Raw genomic sequence first — 14,767 nt, forward strand, 5'->3', positions numbered from 1 at the left:
CTCTGGTTAGGTTCAGTGGGGAAGTTAACGAGAAGCATGATGGTGAGCGGTACCTGGGAGCAGCCCCACGAGGTCATGCCCCAGTCCAGAAGGTGTCACTGAGTCTGAGGCCCTCTGAGGACAAGGGACAGTCCTTTGCACGATCTCAGCATTGTGGAGAAAGGACTAACACAAAATGTATGAACACCAAGACCCGAGGGCCTATCCACATTCAGAGAAAACACGGACCACTCGGGGTGCATCTGTCTCTACTGCTGTAGAATTCATTCAATCAGTCACAAATAGAAAAAAAAAGAAGTGTTGGGTGGGGGGAGGTGTGCTTCTTTCTGAAAGCCTTTGAAATCATAGAACGGTCAGAGCCAAAATAACACAGGTATCAGGTGTGGCTAAGTGAGAGGTGCCGGCAGGCCACAACTCATTCCTCTTTAGGATGCCTGGGCTGAGCATGGTTTTTCTCATTTAACAAAGATTCTTCATGTAAGCTATCACTTCAGAGCTTCCCAACCCTTAACAGAGGTGGAACGGAGAGGAACTACATTTTCTGATGGGAAAACAGCAGTTCAGAGAGGTGGCTGAAGATCCCCGGGCCTGGCCAGCAGCAGCTAAAACAAGAAACTAACCTCTTGATGAATGACCTGATGACACCTTTTCCACTACACCCAGCTGCTTCCCTGATGCAAACCAAAATTTTCAAACACTTTTTCTTCTACCATATGAGGATCTCAAAACAAATGCAGCTCAACCACAGAAAGAACTAGAATAGGGATGGCAAGGAGTCAACTCTCCACTCTTCTAAGTGCACGGACTCTTCCAGACACCACAATACCACACCACAAGATGCTCCATGATCAACACTGCAGAAGCCAAGAGTGAACAGGTCTCCAGAAAGTGAGCAGATCAGACTAGGTCATGTCCGTTGCCCACAGAACAGAACAGAAAACCAGCATGCGTGTGTTCCATAGGAAGCTCACTAGGAAGCAATGGAAATATTTGGAAGAAGAAACAATTCTTTCAAACCTGGCACACTGGGCCATCCAGGGCTTTTTCCCATTTGGTTCTTACCTTAAAACTACCTTAACCCCAAGCTAGAAATGGAAATTTTTTGCCTAATTTTCCCTAACCACATGACGTGGCCTTAGAGGTGAACTAACTCATGCTACATAATTAATAAGGCAGAAACAACAGACACAGCAAACGTCCACCCTGCCTTTTTCTGAAATGTCTTAGAACACATAAAAGACTGATTCTATCCCAAGCCAGCAAAAACAGAAATAAAGACAGACACCCTCAAATTCCAAAAAAAGCAGAAATTATACAGGCCACACTCTCTAACTGCCATGCAACAAAACTAGTACATTCAACAAAAACACCTGCCGTTTGGACATCAAGACAATTGCCCCATGTGCCATTAAGAATATATCCATTCACACGCAAAAACCATGCTACTGGAAAAAGAAAAGAATTTGGTGTGTTTGAACTCTATTTACACTAAGCAAAGAAACATTTCAATTACCATTAAAGAGATTAAAGAATATTTATTATAAAAACACAGATGCTCATAGACAGCATACAAGACAGGGGTCCCTGGTTACCAATCGCTAAACAGCAAAATGTTCTGGCAAAAACAATTTTCCTCTCTGCAGTCCATCTTTTAAGATGATGAGGATAATCTTCTTAATATCCTGGTACAAAAATCAGTACCATAAGCAGATTCATGATTGTTTTGCTCAATAGCAGCTATTCAATAAATACTTAAGAGAATGAATGAATAATAATTAAGTATATATATTTTAAGGGATTGGCCAAATCATGATTGTATCTAAACACAATGGAACATTTAAACATATAAACATTTAAAACGATGAAGAAGAAGCACTTATTCACATGGAAAGGTTTCCATTACCTAGCAGTCAATAAGGCAGGTCACTAAATAGTTTCTACAGATGAAATGTATTTTTTCTCTACTCTCTCACCTGTAACGCTTGAAAGTCCATTTACAAGTTTGACAAACACAGCAAAAACAACTACTTTATAATCATGGGATGCCTCTTATAAGACTTAAGGAAAGAGAGAAAAACACTTTTTCTACCATCAGTTACTCTGCTTTTGCTTCAAAGTTGTATAGAATTTTGTCAGGCTCACTGGAGTGACCACTCACACCACCACCATCCGGCCACGTCTCCAGGCTACCTCTGTCGGGCCTGGTGGCAGTTCTAGACCTGTCCTATTATCTCAGCAAGCCATCTGCTTGATATTCAAATTAGCACTAAAACAGCTAGGAGACAGCGTCCTGCTCTAGTCAGCATCTGTAACTCACGTTTCTGTTAAGTAATGACATTTCTCAGTTACATTATCTAGGTTTAGAAGACATGGAACTAGCCTGACATAAAGAAATGAAACGCGACAAGAACTCAGAACTTAACAAGTATCTACATTTGTCTTACTTCCAAAGCGCTGCAAATAAATCTGGCCTTACATCACAAAGTAATACCCCTAAACTGCTAATCTGCCGGGCAACAGAAGTAAACACGTGAACACTTCGGCCTGGATGAGTAAATCCAACCTCCGATTTACCTGTGATGACACCGGCTTGGTTCTGAGCTTCTTGCCAGAGCTGCTACTGCGCGTTGGCAGGGCCCGTCCCTGCAGCCTGGGCTGTGGGAAGGTGAAGGAGGAAATGATCGCGGTATGTCCTCTGGATCCTCCCCAGCTCTCCACCACCGCGGACGAGGAAAGTCACCGTGACCCCGCCTCTTCACATGCAGGGGGCTGGCACGGTGGTTCCCGGGAGACCCTGCTCCCTCACCTACTCCCCGCGCACCCCTTCCCAAGCAGCCCTGGGAAAGGAGGGGGCTCCCTGGTTTGAGGAGGGGTGGCAGTGGTCGGGGTGGGCGTGCAGCCCGCAAGGTCCCAGGGCGCCCGGCGAAACCAGGGCATGCAACCACGGACTTTTCTTAGAAGGGAACCGTGACATCTGGGGCACGCCGTCCCTCCTTCAAACTGAAAGAGGCGAGAAAAGCACGGGCGCACAGCTGCCCTCTGGTAGTCGGGGGAGGCCGTGAGCCACGGACTTCCGCCGGCGCCACACTGCGGCCCTCGGGGCTCGCGGCCTCGGGGAGACCTGGGCGCGCACGCGGGAGGCACGTCGCGCGGCGGAGCCTGCCCTGGGCTCGCCGGGCCCTGCGAGTCGCCCGCCTTGGTCAAGTGGGGCCGCTCCTCAAGGGTGCTCGGCGGCCGGCGAACCACGCCGCGCGGGTTACTCCCGTCGGACCGCAGCCGCCGGGCGCTGAGCCCCGAGGGTCGCTCTGTCCGGGGACTCCGGAAACGCCCCCCAGGTAGTGACGCCCAAACCCCGCAGTGCCGAGCGAAGGGCGCGGCGCGCCCGATGCCCCCCGCCTGGTGGGCCTGCCCTCCGGGTCACAATCTGGGACCGGAGTCGCTGAGGTCCCGGGCCTCAACCTCTGCGCGGCCCCCAGCGCACCGACAGCCGCAGACGCCGGGCCGCGGAGGGAGGCCGAGCAGCGGGCGGCCTCTGCGCCCGGGGATCCCCCGCACGAGCCCTCGGCGAGCGCCCGAGGCCCGCGCCCCCCGAGGCCCGCGCATGCGCCGCCCGCGCCGGCCCCTCCCCCGCCTCGCCGGGTCCCGAGTGGGGAGGCCCGGCCCGCGGACCCCCGCGCCCGCCTGCCCGCCCGCCCCAGGCACCTGGGCCGCGGTCCGCCGCCTGCCGGTCCGCCGGGCGAGCGCACCCAGCGAGGCGGCGCCGGGCAGGGCGCTAGCTGCCGCCTCCGCCGCCCGCTCCCCGCGCCGTGGGGCCGCCGCGTCCCCTGCCCATGCCCGGCACCGCCTCTCCGCGCCCGTGCCAGCCGCGCCCCCCGCGGCACGCGCCGCCCCTCGGCCCCAGCCCAGGCCGGCAGCTCGGGCAGCTCGCGCGGGTGGCCGGCCCGGAAGCCCCGCCCCGCCCCGCCCCGCCCCTGGCCTCCGGCCCCCGGGCCTCAGCTCCGCCCCGGGCCACCCGCCGCAGCCCCCGGCGGGACACACCCCCGGGCGGCGGCGCCCGATTGGCTGCCCTCGGGGCGGGGGCTGGGCCGCCCTCACTGGCTCCCACCTTGTGCCCGGCGGGGCCGCACCAGTGGGGAAACTGAGACCGGGGAAGGAGAGACTGCCGGGGTCACCCAGCAGGCCGGTACCCGGTTCGCGGCGGGACGTCGGAGCGCGTCTAGCCCCCCGCACCGGGAGGAGCTGATGTCGAGGAGGGGCGGGCGCGAGGCTGGCCACGCTGACGAGGCCCCTCCTCCCTCCGGGTGCCCAGCCCCGCTGATGGGCACCACTAACCAGTCTAGACCTCGGGCCGAGGTGCGGGTGCCCTGGAGTTTCGGGGAGGGGGTGCGGGGTGGGGGTGCGAGAGGAAGGACTTGTCCCGGGGACCCTAGGAGGCAAGGGAGGTGCAAGGGAACGCCAGCTGGGAGGACGTGTGAACAGGTGGCGGAGATGCCGGGGTGGGTAAGGCAGGCGGGGACCGAGAATGGTGAAGGGCAGTGCGGACGGCGCGGGGACGCGCTGCCAGCACCGACCACCCGCCCCCACCCCCGGCTGCGGGAGAGCCGTGCGTCGGGGTGAGGGACTGACTTTGTGCCCAGGCAGGGCACTCTGCCTCTGCCAGCGCCAGGGGGAGGTCGCGGCCCGGCAGCCAGTGCGAGGAGCAGAGGAGAGAGGGCACAGCGGCTTAGTTTGCTCGGCGATGCCGGAGCTGGCCACGCGGAATGCACAAAGCCCCACGCCAGCGCACCACGACGCCCCTCCTGTGGGAATGAAATGAGTGTTGTGCCAGCCCTCGTCCCTGCCCTCCCGCTGCCCCTGTAGCGGCCAGCGCCCCCGGAAGACCTTCTGGGGCAGGAAGCAGCTCCAGGCGAATCCCTGCATTGTGCAGACCCTGGAGGGGAGGCGTACCTGACCCTTCCACCCAGGTCGTTTAAACTCACCCTTGTAGATTAGCCCCATAAGCTGTGGTGAACTTTGCCCTACCCTGCAGACACCCACAAAACCCTCCCACTCACAGTGGCAAGCCCAGCTTTTATTGCACATCCTAGCAATAGCCAGTGTATGTATTAGGGTGTACACAGTGATCCCTGCATGCTATCTCCTGGATAGCTCATAGGTTGGGCAGGCAATGGTGTGATTTACTGATGCAGCCGGGGCCATACCGTTCTGGGTGCTGTGGATGTAGCAGCCAAGGAAGTAAGAGCTCATGTGCTCATGATGACATCCAGGTTCCAGTATGTCACCTGACATGCTCCAGCTCTGACAGTCAAGGACCACGAGTCCAAATGCAGTGGTGTTGGTTTCTGTTCCCAGAAGGTCAGTGATGGCCTTCCCTAAACCCAGTTCCACCAGACCGTTGGAAAGACCTGGTAAAAATTGTTTTGAACCGGAACAGAGGAAGCTATATAGGGTTCCACAAGTAGTGTGTACACCCAGCAGACATGGAGAATTGATATTCTTGGGGCTCCAAGGTTTCAGGGAGAGAAAAACCTGTTTTTCATGTATGTGTTGGAAGTTGTGACTTGAACAAATGCTCTCAGCCAGCCCCGCACCCCCCCACACACATAGAAAGTGGAAGGAAGGGTGCCCGAGTCTTTTCTCATGGGAGAATCCATGAAACAGCTCTCTACATGCTGCCCCCCGGGAACTGTGGGTCCCTGGTTGCTTTGATCGGACTTCTGTTTGCCTTGACGAACCTGTCACACACCCAGCCTAGGAGAAGCGGTCACAAAGCGCACACCTCTCGCTTCCCACAGCTCCTGAAAGTCTCTCCCTCCCTCCCTCCCTCCTGACCTCCTTCAGACTGTGGTTTAGCAACACAGCAGAACGGAGAAGGCTGCCTCTGCAGGACTGAGCAAGAATCCACAATATCAGGGACAGAAGGGAGCTCTTGACCGCATGTCTGAGCACCCTGAGGTCCCCTTTGGAGCCTTAGTAAATGCCAGGAGCGTGTGGGGGCACATGTATCTTAATTCCTAGCTTCCACTTACTTGGTGCTGATGGTTTCAGGGTTTCTAATCTTAAAGATGTTTGGAGAGATAATTATTACTCTGCCAATATTACAACAGGGAGACTGAGGCACAAAGAGGCCCCCTGCTGCACCAGGTCCCACAGGCCAGATGTCGAGCCCAGGCTAGGAGGTGGACCTGTGGAGCCACACCTGCCCTGCTGAGTCCGTCCTGGATGTACCAACCCGCCCATTCCCACCAGAGCAGCCCAGGCTCTCCGCTGGGCCCTGGGGGAGGCTCAGGAAACTGGGGCACTCAAGGGGAGGTGGTACCTGGACGAGGCTCCCACCACTCCATACTAGACAGCAGGTTAGACCCTGAACTTAGAACCAGAACCATCTGTGTTCAGACAGAACGTGGTCCTGACTGCTGCCCCCACCCCTGTGGGGGTGAAGCATCCCCCATGAGCCTGGGGGTCCAGGCTGAAGTCTGTTTGCCCTGAAGCTTAGGTAAACCCTTTTCCAGGAATCGTCCAAGGCCTCAGCAGGTCCCTTGTTTGCTGTTTGCTGATCTGCAAAGCCTCCCAATGAGATGGAGTTTGTGCTTCCCAGGGTCATCAGCCAGGACAGTGACCTCTGATCTCCTGGAAGCATGCCCTCAGGTCAGGTGGTAGAAGTCAACAGGGGCAGGGACACAGACTAAGAAAGGGAGAGTTCACTGTCAGCAAGTACAGAGCTGCCCCATGGCCAAGGGCTACACCCCAAGAGTGGCCTGTGCATAGCTGCTATCCTAGTAATGATGGCAAAACCGCACAAGTCCAGGTAATGACGTCTTGTCATGTTAAAGCGTGGGACTCACAGTGGTCCCCCAGGCAGCAGGGTTCATCCACATGTTACAGCCGAGGAAGCCAAGGACAAAGGACAACATCAGTTGGCTGAGGTCCCCAAGAGGGAGCAAGAACCAGGCTCTCAGAGTCCAAACCCACCTGCTCCAGCTGTTAGGTGCTCCCACAGGTCAGCTGTCTGCTCTGGAAGCCCTTGCTCCCCTGGCCTGGGGTCCCGGCTGCCTCTGGCAGAGCCAGGAGTGTGGTGTTGAGGGTCATCTTGGCCCCAGGGCTGGGGACAGGGCGAGTGGCAAGTGACAGCATGCACAGAAGCTTGTGGCAGGAGAAGGGGGCCATGTTCAAGGGGAGAGAGAGAGGGCAGAAATGGTACCAGGTGGGCAGTGTCTTGTAGACTGGTGGGGAGTTTGGCTTGACTCCATCATATTAGTAACAAATAATAAATGACACCTGTTAACCAATCGTTATTACCGAAGCAGAGATGATGGTGATGGACAAAACTATGCACACATTTCAAGTCTGCAGGATCTGGAACCTCTGCAGGACCAGCAACTGCTGCAGTCATAGACATTCAACCCTTTAGATAAATAACCTGTCCCTGCCTGAGGTTGCAGACTGGCTATGCTACAGGCTCCTTCTCCACGTGGGTCTCTGTCACTCCAGAGAAGCCCCAGGTAGCCCACCTGCAGTGCCACTGTCCCCACTTCCTTCCCTCTTGGTCAGCACACAGTATTTCATCCCCAGAGAGCTTAAGCTCCTTTGGCCAGGGGCTGGGTCACTGGTGTCTTTTGTCCAGTTCAGAGCATGGCCTTGGAGCTTCAGTACCCGTGTGACCTGGTAGTTAAGAGTCAGACTGCAAAGCATGATGTATAGATGCATTCGGTCAATAAAAGACATTCCACTCCCCTGCAGATGGAGTTTGGAATTACCTGACCTGGGTAGACCATTATCCCAACCATGAACTGCCCTGCTGTGGATGGGTGAGGTCGGGGAGCGCAGAGACATGGTGTGGTGGCCCACAAATGCATAATAAATGCAAGTATATATTCACATCACTGCCTCTGCCTGGGACTCCCCCAATTTCCCTCGTGAAATCAGTAGGTGGGACCCAGGATTTGAGGCAAACAGACTTGAATTCAAAACCTTGCTCTACCTTTTATTATACTACAGCCTTGGACAAGTGACTTGACCTCCTGCCAGAACTTCCTCATCTATAAAATGGGGTGGGGATGCTCACCCCCCCTAGGTCCTGGGGTGAGAATTAGGAGGGAGTGTGTAAGAAGTACAAGCAAGGACCTCATAGGTGGATCACACTTGAGATTTCATGATCACCTGCCTAAGGGCTCTGCCCAGGGTCACCTCCTCCAGGAAGCCTGTTTGGCATCACACAGGGCTAGCAAAGCTGCCCTCTCTCCCGTGTTGCCACCTTTAGTCTAGTTTTTCTGTCTTTACAGTGCCCATTCCCCTGCCTGCCTCACCTCTCAAAATACCTGACATTGATTGAGCCCTCAAACCTCTGACACCAGACTAGGTGCCTATTTGTTGGTCGCTCATATGGTCCCCAGACTTACGCTGGTGTCTGCCTTTTACAGAAGAGTCCTGCCTGCCAGTTGGGACAGCGTGAACTTGAATGCAGGCAATCATCACACTCCCGCCCCTGGCTGTGAACTCCAGGAGAGAGCCCTGTGTGAGCAGCTTTTCCAGCCCAGGTGCCTAGCACAGGGTCCAGAACACACGGGACTCCAGAAACGTGCAGGGGAACAGCAAGAATGCCCTACCAGCATCTCCAGGCCTTGGCTTCACTGAAATGGGCAAGCAGACTGTGGGTCCCCCGTCCCTGGCAGGGACAGGCCATGTTTGCCAACTTGCTCCTGGTCTGTGGCAAGATGGGGAAGAGACGCGAGGACATGGGGGGGAGAGTTTTCTGTAAAGCATTTTCTAGTCCATCTAAAGGGATTTCCATTCTCTCCTGAGACCGTGTCCTCTACATTCTTTTGTTGTTGAAAATGCCTTTTCTTAATAAAAATATCTCAAATGAAGTGCTGATAATAGTTGATAGGGAATGGTGTGTTTTGACTTGGCAGCTCCAATGTCAGTGCCCAGAGCCGTTTAAATGTTGGTTTGCAAAGCCCAAAGTCCAGGACCCCCTGGCCCAGAGGAGCTCTGTTTACTGACAAGCAGGCTGCACATTGCGAAGGCCACCTGACAGTTTTCCAATCTTTTCATGCCCAGCTCTCTCCCCAAGATTTACTTGTGATACTTATTTTCAAGTCAACACTTTGGCTTGTGTTGAGACTTGCAGCCTGGAATATAAAATCCAGTGTGAGGGCCTGATCTTGATCTTTGACAAAGCAAGGGAGCAGCAGGGTGTGGGCCGCTGCCCGCGGTGGGGGCGGGGTGCAGCCTGGGAGGAGCTTTCACACTGCCTGGTGTGCACGGGGGAGTCGGCTGGAGGCACGGGGAAAGCCGCGTCTCACGCCCTGCATGAGGGCAGTCACGCTGGAACTCCCTCTCGAAGGTGGCGGGGGCGTGGGGCAGAAGGACACGGAGCCAGGACCCTGGGCAGGAGGGTTCTGAGACGGCTGGTGGGAAAGACGGACCCGGGAACTGTAAACTCGTCACTTCATTTCCCCAGCGTTAGATTGAATCGAGGCATCTGAGCAAGGGTTAGTGCTGAGTGGAATTTTAAAACACCCCTTCCTCCCCCAAAAACGATCTAGTGAATGCTAGGAAGGTACCCAGGACTGAGCTGGCGCTTCCCAAGCGGGATCGCCTTCCACCGCCCAGCCAGCCGGCTGCTGATTTCCCCAGGAGGGCGAGGGGAACTCTGCGCCCTGCGGTTGCTGGGGTTTGCCGGCACCCCCCTGCTCCCGACTCCCTGCTGTGCGGCCTGCTGGCCTTCCCACTTAGTACGAGGGAGAGACCCCAGTGGAGCCTCAGGTCTTGACCTGTCCTCATGTGCCCCCCATATCCCAGGCCCAGGTGAAGGCCCAACCCTTCCAGAGGGCAAGGGCCCTCAGGGCAGAACGGCTGCAGCGCCACCTCCTGGTTCCCGCCTGCCCCCCAACTTAGCCAGCAGGTTCTCCACTGTCTTGGCTACTCTTAAGAGGCTTTCAACATAATTTTTTTAATGTTTTTTTTTAATCCAAAATTTTTACTTGTTTCCAGAGAGTCGGTCCACATACCTTAGCCTGCCATAACTGGGCATAGAAGCATGAACCATTATTTCAGTTGCCAAGAGTATTTGTCTCTGGTTTAGATATTAGGCAGCTTGGCCTGTTCCTTATGCTCCGTGTTCCCGCTCCCCCTGGCATGGAGGGTGGTCACTAAGCAGGGATTTTGAGTATGCTTTTTAAAACTGTATTGATCCAGAGGAAAGTGGGTCCCATCCTCTCTTCCTGGGCAGAAGTCAGGTGCCCAAGCTCTCCCAGCCCCCGCTTGACTGCCTGTGGCGCCCACGGAGGACATGCCCACCATGCAAGAGCCCTTGGCACTCAGCACTGCTCAGTCCCAAGTGGCAGCTGCTCCTCTCCCTGCTCCCAGCTGTGGAAACTGAAGCGGAGAGGCTGAGCTGTCGCCCTGAGCCGCATACCTGGGAGCTGCAGGCCTGGGCCCGGTGCCCTCCAGCCTGGCTCACGTGTCCTCAATTTTTCCGCTGTGCCCATGGTTTCCGTTCTGGGCTCTGTGACCTTGGATGGACACGACCGCCCTTTGTCCGTTCCTGACTGTAAACTGAGAGGTTGGGCTGGCTGACCCCAAGTGTCCCCTGCCAGCCGGGGATTCTGAGCTGTACTTGGGGGTGTGACTGTGACATGCCCCAGAAGCCAGCTGCCGATGCCCATGAGGGAGGCATTTTTTCCTGCCTCACTGGGGGAAGCAGAAGACACATGACTATCTGTGGGCTGAGCACTTGGAGTGAATTATGATCAGCATCTGGTGCTCTGGGCTTTGGAAATGCATTCAGGACCAGTCTCCAGGCCTGGGATCTGCCTCTGAGCTTGAACCCCGGGGGAAATCAGCACCCCTTTTTCAGCTGGAACCCCTCAAGCCAAGGCCCCTCAGCTGAAAGTCACCCACCTCTGCCTTCCACAGACATGTAGCAGAGGGCCTGCTCTGGCTTGCTCTGTGTCCCGTCCGCACCATCCCAGGGAGGGGACACTCAAGGGCCTTCCACCCTCGACTTGCTCTCCCAGTGACTTTCCCAGTCCCACCGACAGCTTTGGTTTAAAAATACACTCTGGCTTCTTGTTGGAAACCAGTGGTGATAGATCCTGCTGAGGAGATGAAGTTGCTGGGTGGGGCATGCTTTGGCAAATGAACGGAACAGCGGGAACCCAGGGTGGGCTGTTCTGTGCCCTCCTCTCATGTAGCAGGATTTAGGAAAACAGACGGCTGGTTCCCAGCTAGGCCCAGGCCTCCTCACCCAGTCACTTCTGCCCCCTTTGGAAGAAAACCGGAGAAGCTGGCTGGGGTGGGTCCTCTGGGCAGGACCTGAGGTCCAACTAGAACTTTCTGGACTCGGGGAAAAGGCAGGACCCCATGGAATCATCTCTGGGAACCCAAGGCTGGACACAGGTCCTGAAAGTAAGACTCAGGCAATGGTATGGGTGACACGGGGCTCATCCCCAAGAGGGGCTCCCGGTCCCCATCACCCACATGTTCAGGACAGCGAGTCAGCAGGGTCTGAGCTCCAATCCCAGCTCTCCTGGGCAAACTTGGCGAATTGTCTCACCTCTCACCTCCACAGCGTTCTCGCGGGAATTCTGACCGCCTTGGAGTGTCACTGTCAAGGTCAGAGGTAAAGAAGGTCAGTGTGGCCCAATCAAGAGGCTACCGGCTCTGACTCCTCCCCAACTCTGCCCCTTCGGCCAGCCCTCCTGTCTCACTTCCCTTATCCATCGGCTGCCAGGCTCTGTCCCACCTACATCTCTCTCACTACATTTCTGTACTGCTTGCAGCTTGACAGGTCTGGGCAGGGCCCCTGGGCCCAACCCTGGGGTCAGCCAGGGTCACATCTCTCTCCAGCCTCTCCTCATACAATCCACCATGTCACACCTGCTTTCCCTTCTGCAGGGCATGCATCTCCTCCTCCCACTTGTTTTTCCTTTAACAATACCTTCAGACACCACTTCCTCCAGGAAGGCCCCCCCTGACCAACTTTCTGTGGGCTGGGCTCCCTCAGCCCCAGTGCATCTGCTGCTGTCCCCGTGTTACGCTTGTCTGTTTGCTAGTCCGTCTCCCTCACTGGAAGAGAAGCTTGCTGGGGATGAGGATCTTATCTGAGATCATTAATAACAATAACAGAAATGATGTTATAAAAAAATCACCATTAAAAAAAATTCTACCTCCTACATGTTCAGATTTAATAATGCCCAGCTTTTTGTGCAGAAAACTTTCTCTAGTAATTGTTTCTGTTCATACTGCCATATTATTTTATAGAGAAATGTATCACACATGTGCTGTGTAGTTTGGCTTGCTTTTATTATGGTAAATATGGTGTTCACTTCACTATACTTAAAACTATTTATTATTTAATATTGTAATTTTTAAATTGTGGTAAAATCTACATAACATAAAATTTACCATTTTTAAGTATACGGTTCAGTGGCATTAAGCACATTCACATTGTGGGGCAACCATCCCCACCATCCACTGCCGGAATGTTTTTCATCTTTCCAACCTGAAACTCTGTCCCCATTAAACCCTAACTCCCCATTTCCCATTCAGGTTTTTTAGTTGCTATAAAAGAGATTTTGGGGACATGTTGTGAAATCAGAATGGGGTCTGTAGTTCAGATGGTGTTATCTCGGTGGTCCCTTCCTGGTTTTAACCATTGTGCTGTGACCATGTAAGATAGTGGTTCTCAAAAAACATTGCGGTTTCATGACTCAGTTACACTTGTAAAAGCTATTTAGGCCCCCAAAACATTTCTTCACATGGGCTACATTTTTCAATATTTCCAGTATTAGAAATTAAAATTGAGAAAAGCTTTAAACATTTATTCATACAAAAATAATGATAAGCCCTTTGTACGTTAACATATATAGCACCTTTATGAAAATGATTATAATCTCCAAAGCCTCCCCCAAGAAATTTTAAAAACATTTTTTGCAAATCTCTTTAATGTCTGGTTTAATCGAAGGTGGCTGGATTCTCAAGTCCGCCTCTGTCACCAGTCGGCTGCAACCTGCTGTTTCTGTCTGCAGCTGTGAAGACAATCTAGCCTCTCTGAATAGCATGCGGAGAGGGGGTGGGAATCTGATAGCAGCTGCAGGTAACTGGGTTTTTGTTGATACTGCACCAAAATTCAAAGGTGGGTGTCTCTTTTCTTTTTTGACAGCTTTATTGTGGTATATTCACATGCCTTCAAATTCAGGCTCTTAGGGGGCACAATTTATGATTTTAGTGTACTCACAGAGTTTCAACACCCGCCACTATCTGTTCTCCCCTGTAGTCTGGGGGTGCGTTTGAAGGGAGTGCTCAGGCCAGGGGGTGCCAACCTGATGGGAAGACAGCACAGAGGGCAGGGGCCCAGTTAGAGAAGGCCTCAAGCCCCACAGACAGGCACAGCCTGGGAACCTCCTCCCCTCCCTCCTGATTACAGCCGTGGAGGAGGGGGCTTCCCCACTGCCAGCACGGTGGTGCCAACTGTGTGTCCACGAAGACGGGGGTACCTAGCCTGCGGAGAAGCAGGGCAGGAATTGGTGAACTGTCTTTAAGTGAGATGAGAGAGGCACGCGAAGGTCAAGAACACAGTGATTGTATGAGTGTCTGGTGGCTGTTGTCACGAATGACCACAACTGAGTGGCTGAAAACAACCCTGACTTATTCTCACGATTGTGGAGGCCACAGTCCGACAGGGGTCCTGAGGGGCTAAAGCCAAGGGGTCGGCAGGGCCGGCTCTTGCTGGAGGCGCTAGCGGAGGGCCCACTGCCCTTCTTCTCCAGTGTCGGGGGCCCCGCCTCCGTCTTCAGTGCACCTGCAGCCCGGCCTCCTCCGGTCTCTGACTCTGATCTCCCTCTTCCTCTCAGGACCCTTGTGATGACACTGGACCCACTGAGGAGATCCAGGATCCTCTCCCCACCTCAAGATTCCTAATCCCATCTGCACAGTTCCTTTTGCTACATGAGGTGACATATCCACAGATTCTGGGGACCAGAACGTGGCTGCCTTGGAAGGCCGTTCCTGGAAGGGTCACTGCGGCGGTCAGGAGCATGCCGCTGGCTCAGACTGGCTCTACCATTTGTTGCCTGTGAGGCTATGGGAAGTCCTTGTACCTCCACGCCTCAGTTTCCCCATCTACAAAGAGGGGATAATGACAGTCCTGCCTCATCAGGCTGTTAGAAGGGTCAGTGAGGTAGTATCTACAAGCTCCTCAGGGCAGGCCAGGCACTGGAGAAGCGCTGGGTGGAGCTTTGCATTTGTGTGGCCAGGTGTTCCCAAGGGGTGGAGCCTTACTGGCCTGCGGGCCTGCAGGCAGGGCCCTGGCCCTTCACGGCCCAGGAAGCTGGACCCAGACCATCGCAAGGCAGCTTCCCCAACACCCTAACTGCAGCTGCTTTGCTGTGGCTCCTGCACAGTAAATGTGCAGGCAGGTCTGTCCCCTAGACCCCATGGGTCCAGCCACCTCTCCCACCCCCAACCTAGAGGAGCTTCCTTAAGACCTGGGGAGGCTCCTGGGGTGGAGCACGTCAGCAGCAAGCCCCAGAGAGATGTCCTGGTTCCACCGCTCACGGTGTGGGTGAGGAGACAGAGGATCAGAGAGGGACAAGCCGGCTAGGGGTGCTCCAGCTGCTGGGGCCTCCGTCTCCTGGCTCTCTGCTGTTCCCACAACGCCTGGCAAATGCCGAGTGTTGCTAGTCACGGCAATGATTCTGGAACCTTTCCTGGCCACAGACCATGTAGCTGCAGAGGGACTGGCCACTTAGAACAGTGGGCA

General features: G+C 54.6%; 1 protein-coding gene and 2 long non-coding RNA genes across 6 annotated transcripts in view; 1 reads left to right on the top strand and 2 right to left on the bottom strand.

The window, feature by feature from the left end:
* Positions 1 to 4,224, bottom strand: part of PPARA (peroxisome proliferator activated receptor alpha) — a 64,868-nt gene extending 60,644 nt beyond the window's left edge. Inside the window, exons 1-2 of one of the 4 annotated variants that reach the window (XM_036906628.2) lie at positions 4,106 to 4,224; positions 2,575 to 2,655 (exon numbers count right to left, since the gene is read on the bottom strand). The gene's annotated coding sequence lies outside the window, so the exon portion shown is untranslated. Of the gene's footprint in view, positions 1 to 2,574; positions 2,656 to 3,702; positions 3,928 to 4,105 lie in introns of those variants that run through there. The other 3 variants (XM_057486281.1, XM_057486280.1, XM_036906629.2) reach the window with 3 other exon arrangements.
* LOC118923159 (uncharacterized) lies at positions 4,220 to 8,408 on the top strand. Its single transcript, XR_005029084.2, has 3 exons — positions 4,220 to 4,353; positions 7,308 to 7,502; positions 7,741 to 8,408. It is a non-coding gene; the product is annotated as an uncharacterized LOC118923159 (long non-coding RNA).
* Positions 8,409 to 12,813: 4,405 nt separating this feature from the next.
* LOC130685066 (uncharacterized) lies at positions 12,814 to 14,111 on the bottom strand. Its single transcript, XR_008999501.1, has 2 exons — positions 13,244 to 14,111; positions 12,814 to 13,034 (listed from the first exon to the last, which is right to left on the bottom strand). It is a non-coding gene; the product is annotated as an uncharacterized LOC130685066 (long non-coding RNA).
* Between the last annotated feature and the right edge of the window lie 656 nt (positions 14,112 to 14,767).

The sequence above is a fragment of the Manis pentadactyla genome, chromosome 10, assembly GCF_030020395.1.
Source record: "Manis pentadactyla isolate mManPen7 chromosome 10, mManPen7.hap1, whole genome shotgun sequence".
NCBI classification, from domain to species: Eukaryota; Metazoa; Chordata; class Mammalia; order Pholidota; family Manidae; genus Manis; species Manis pentadactyla.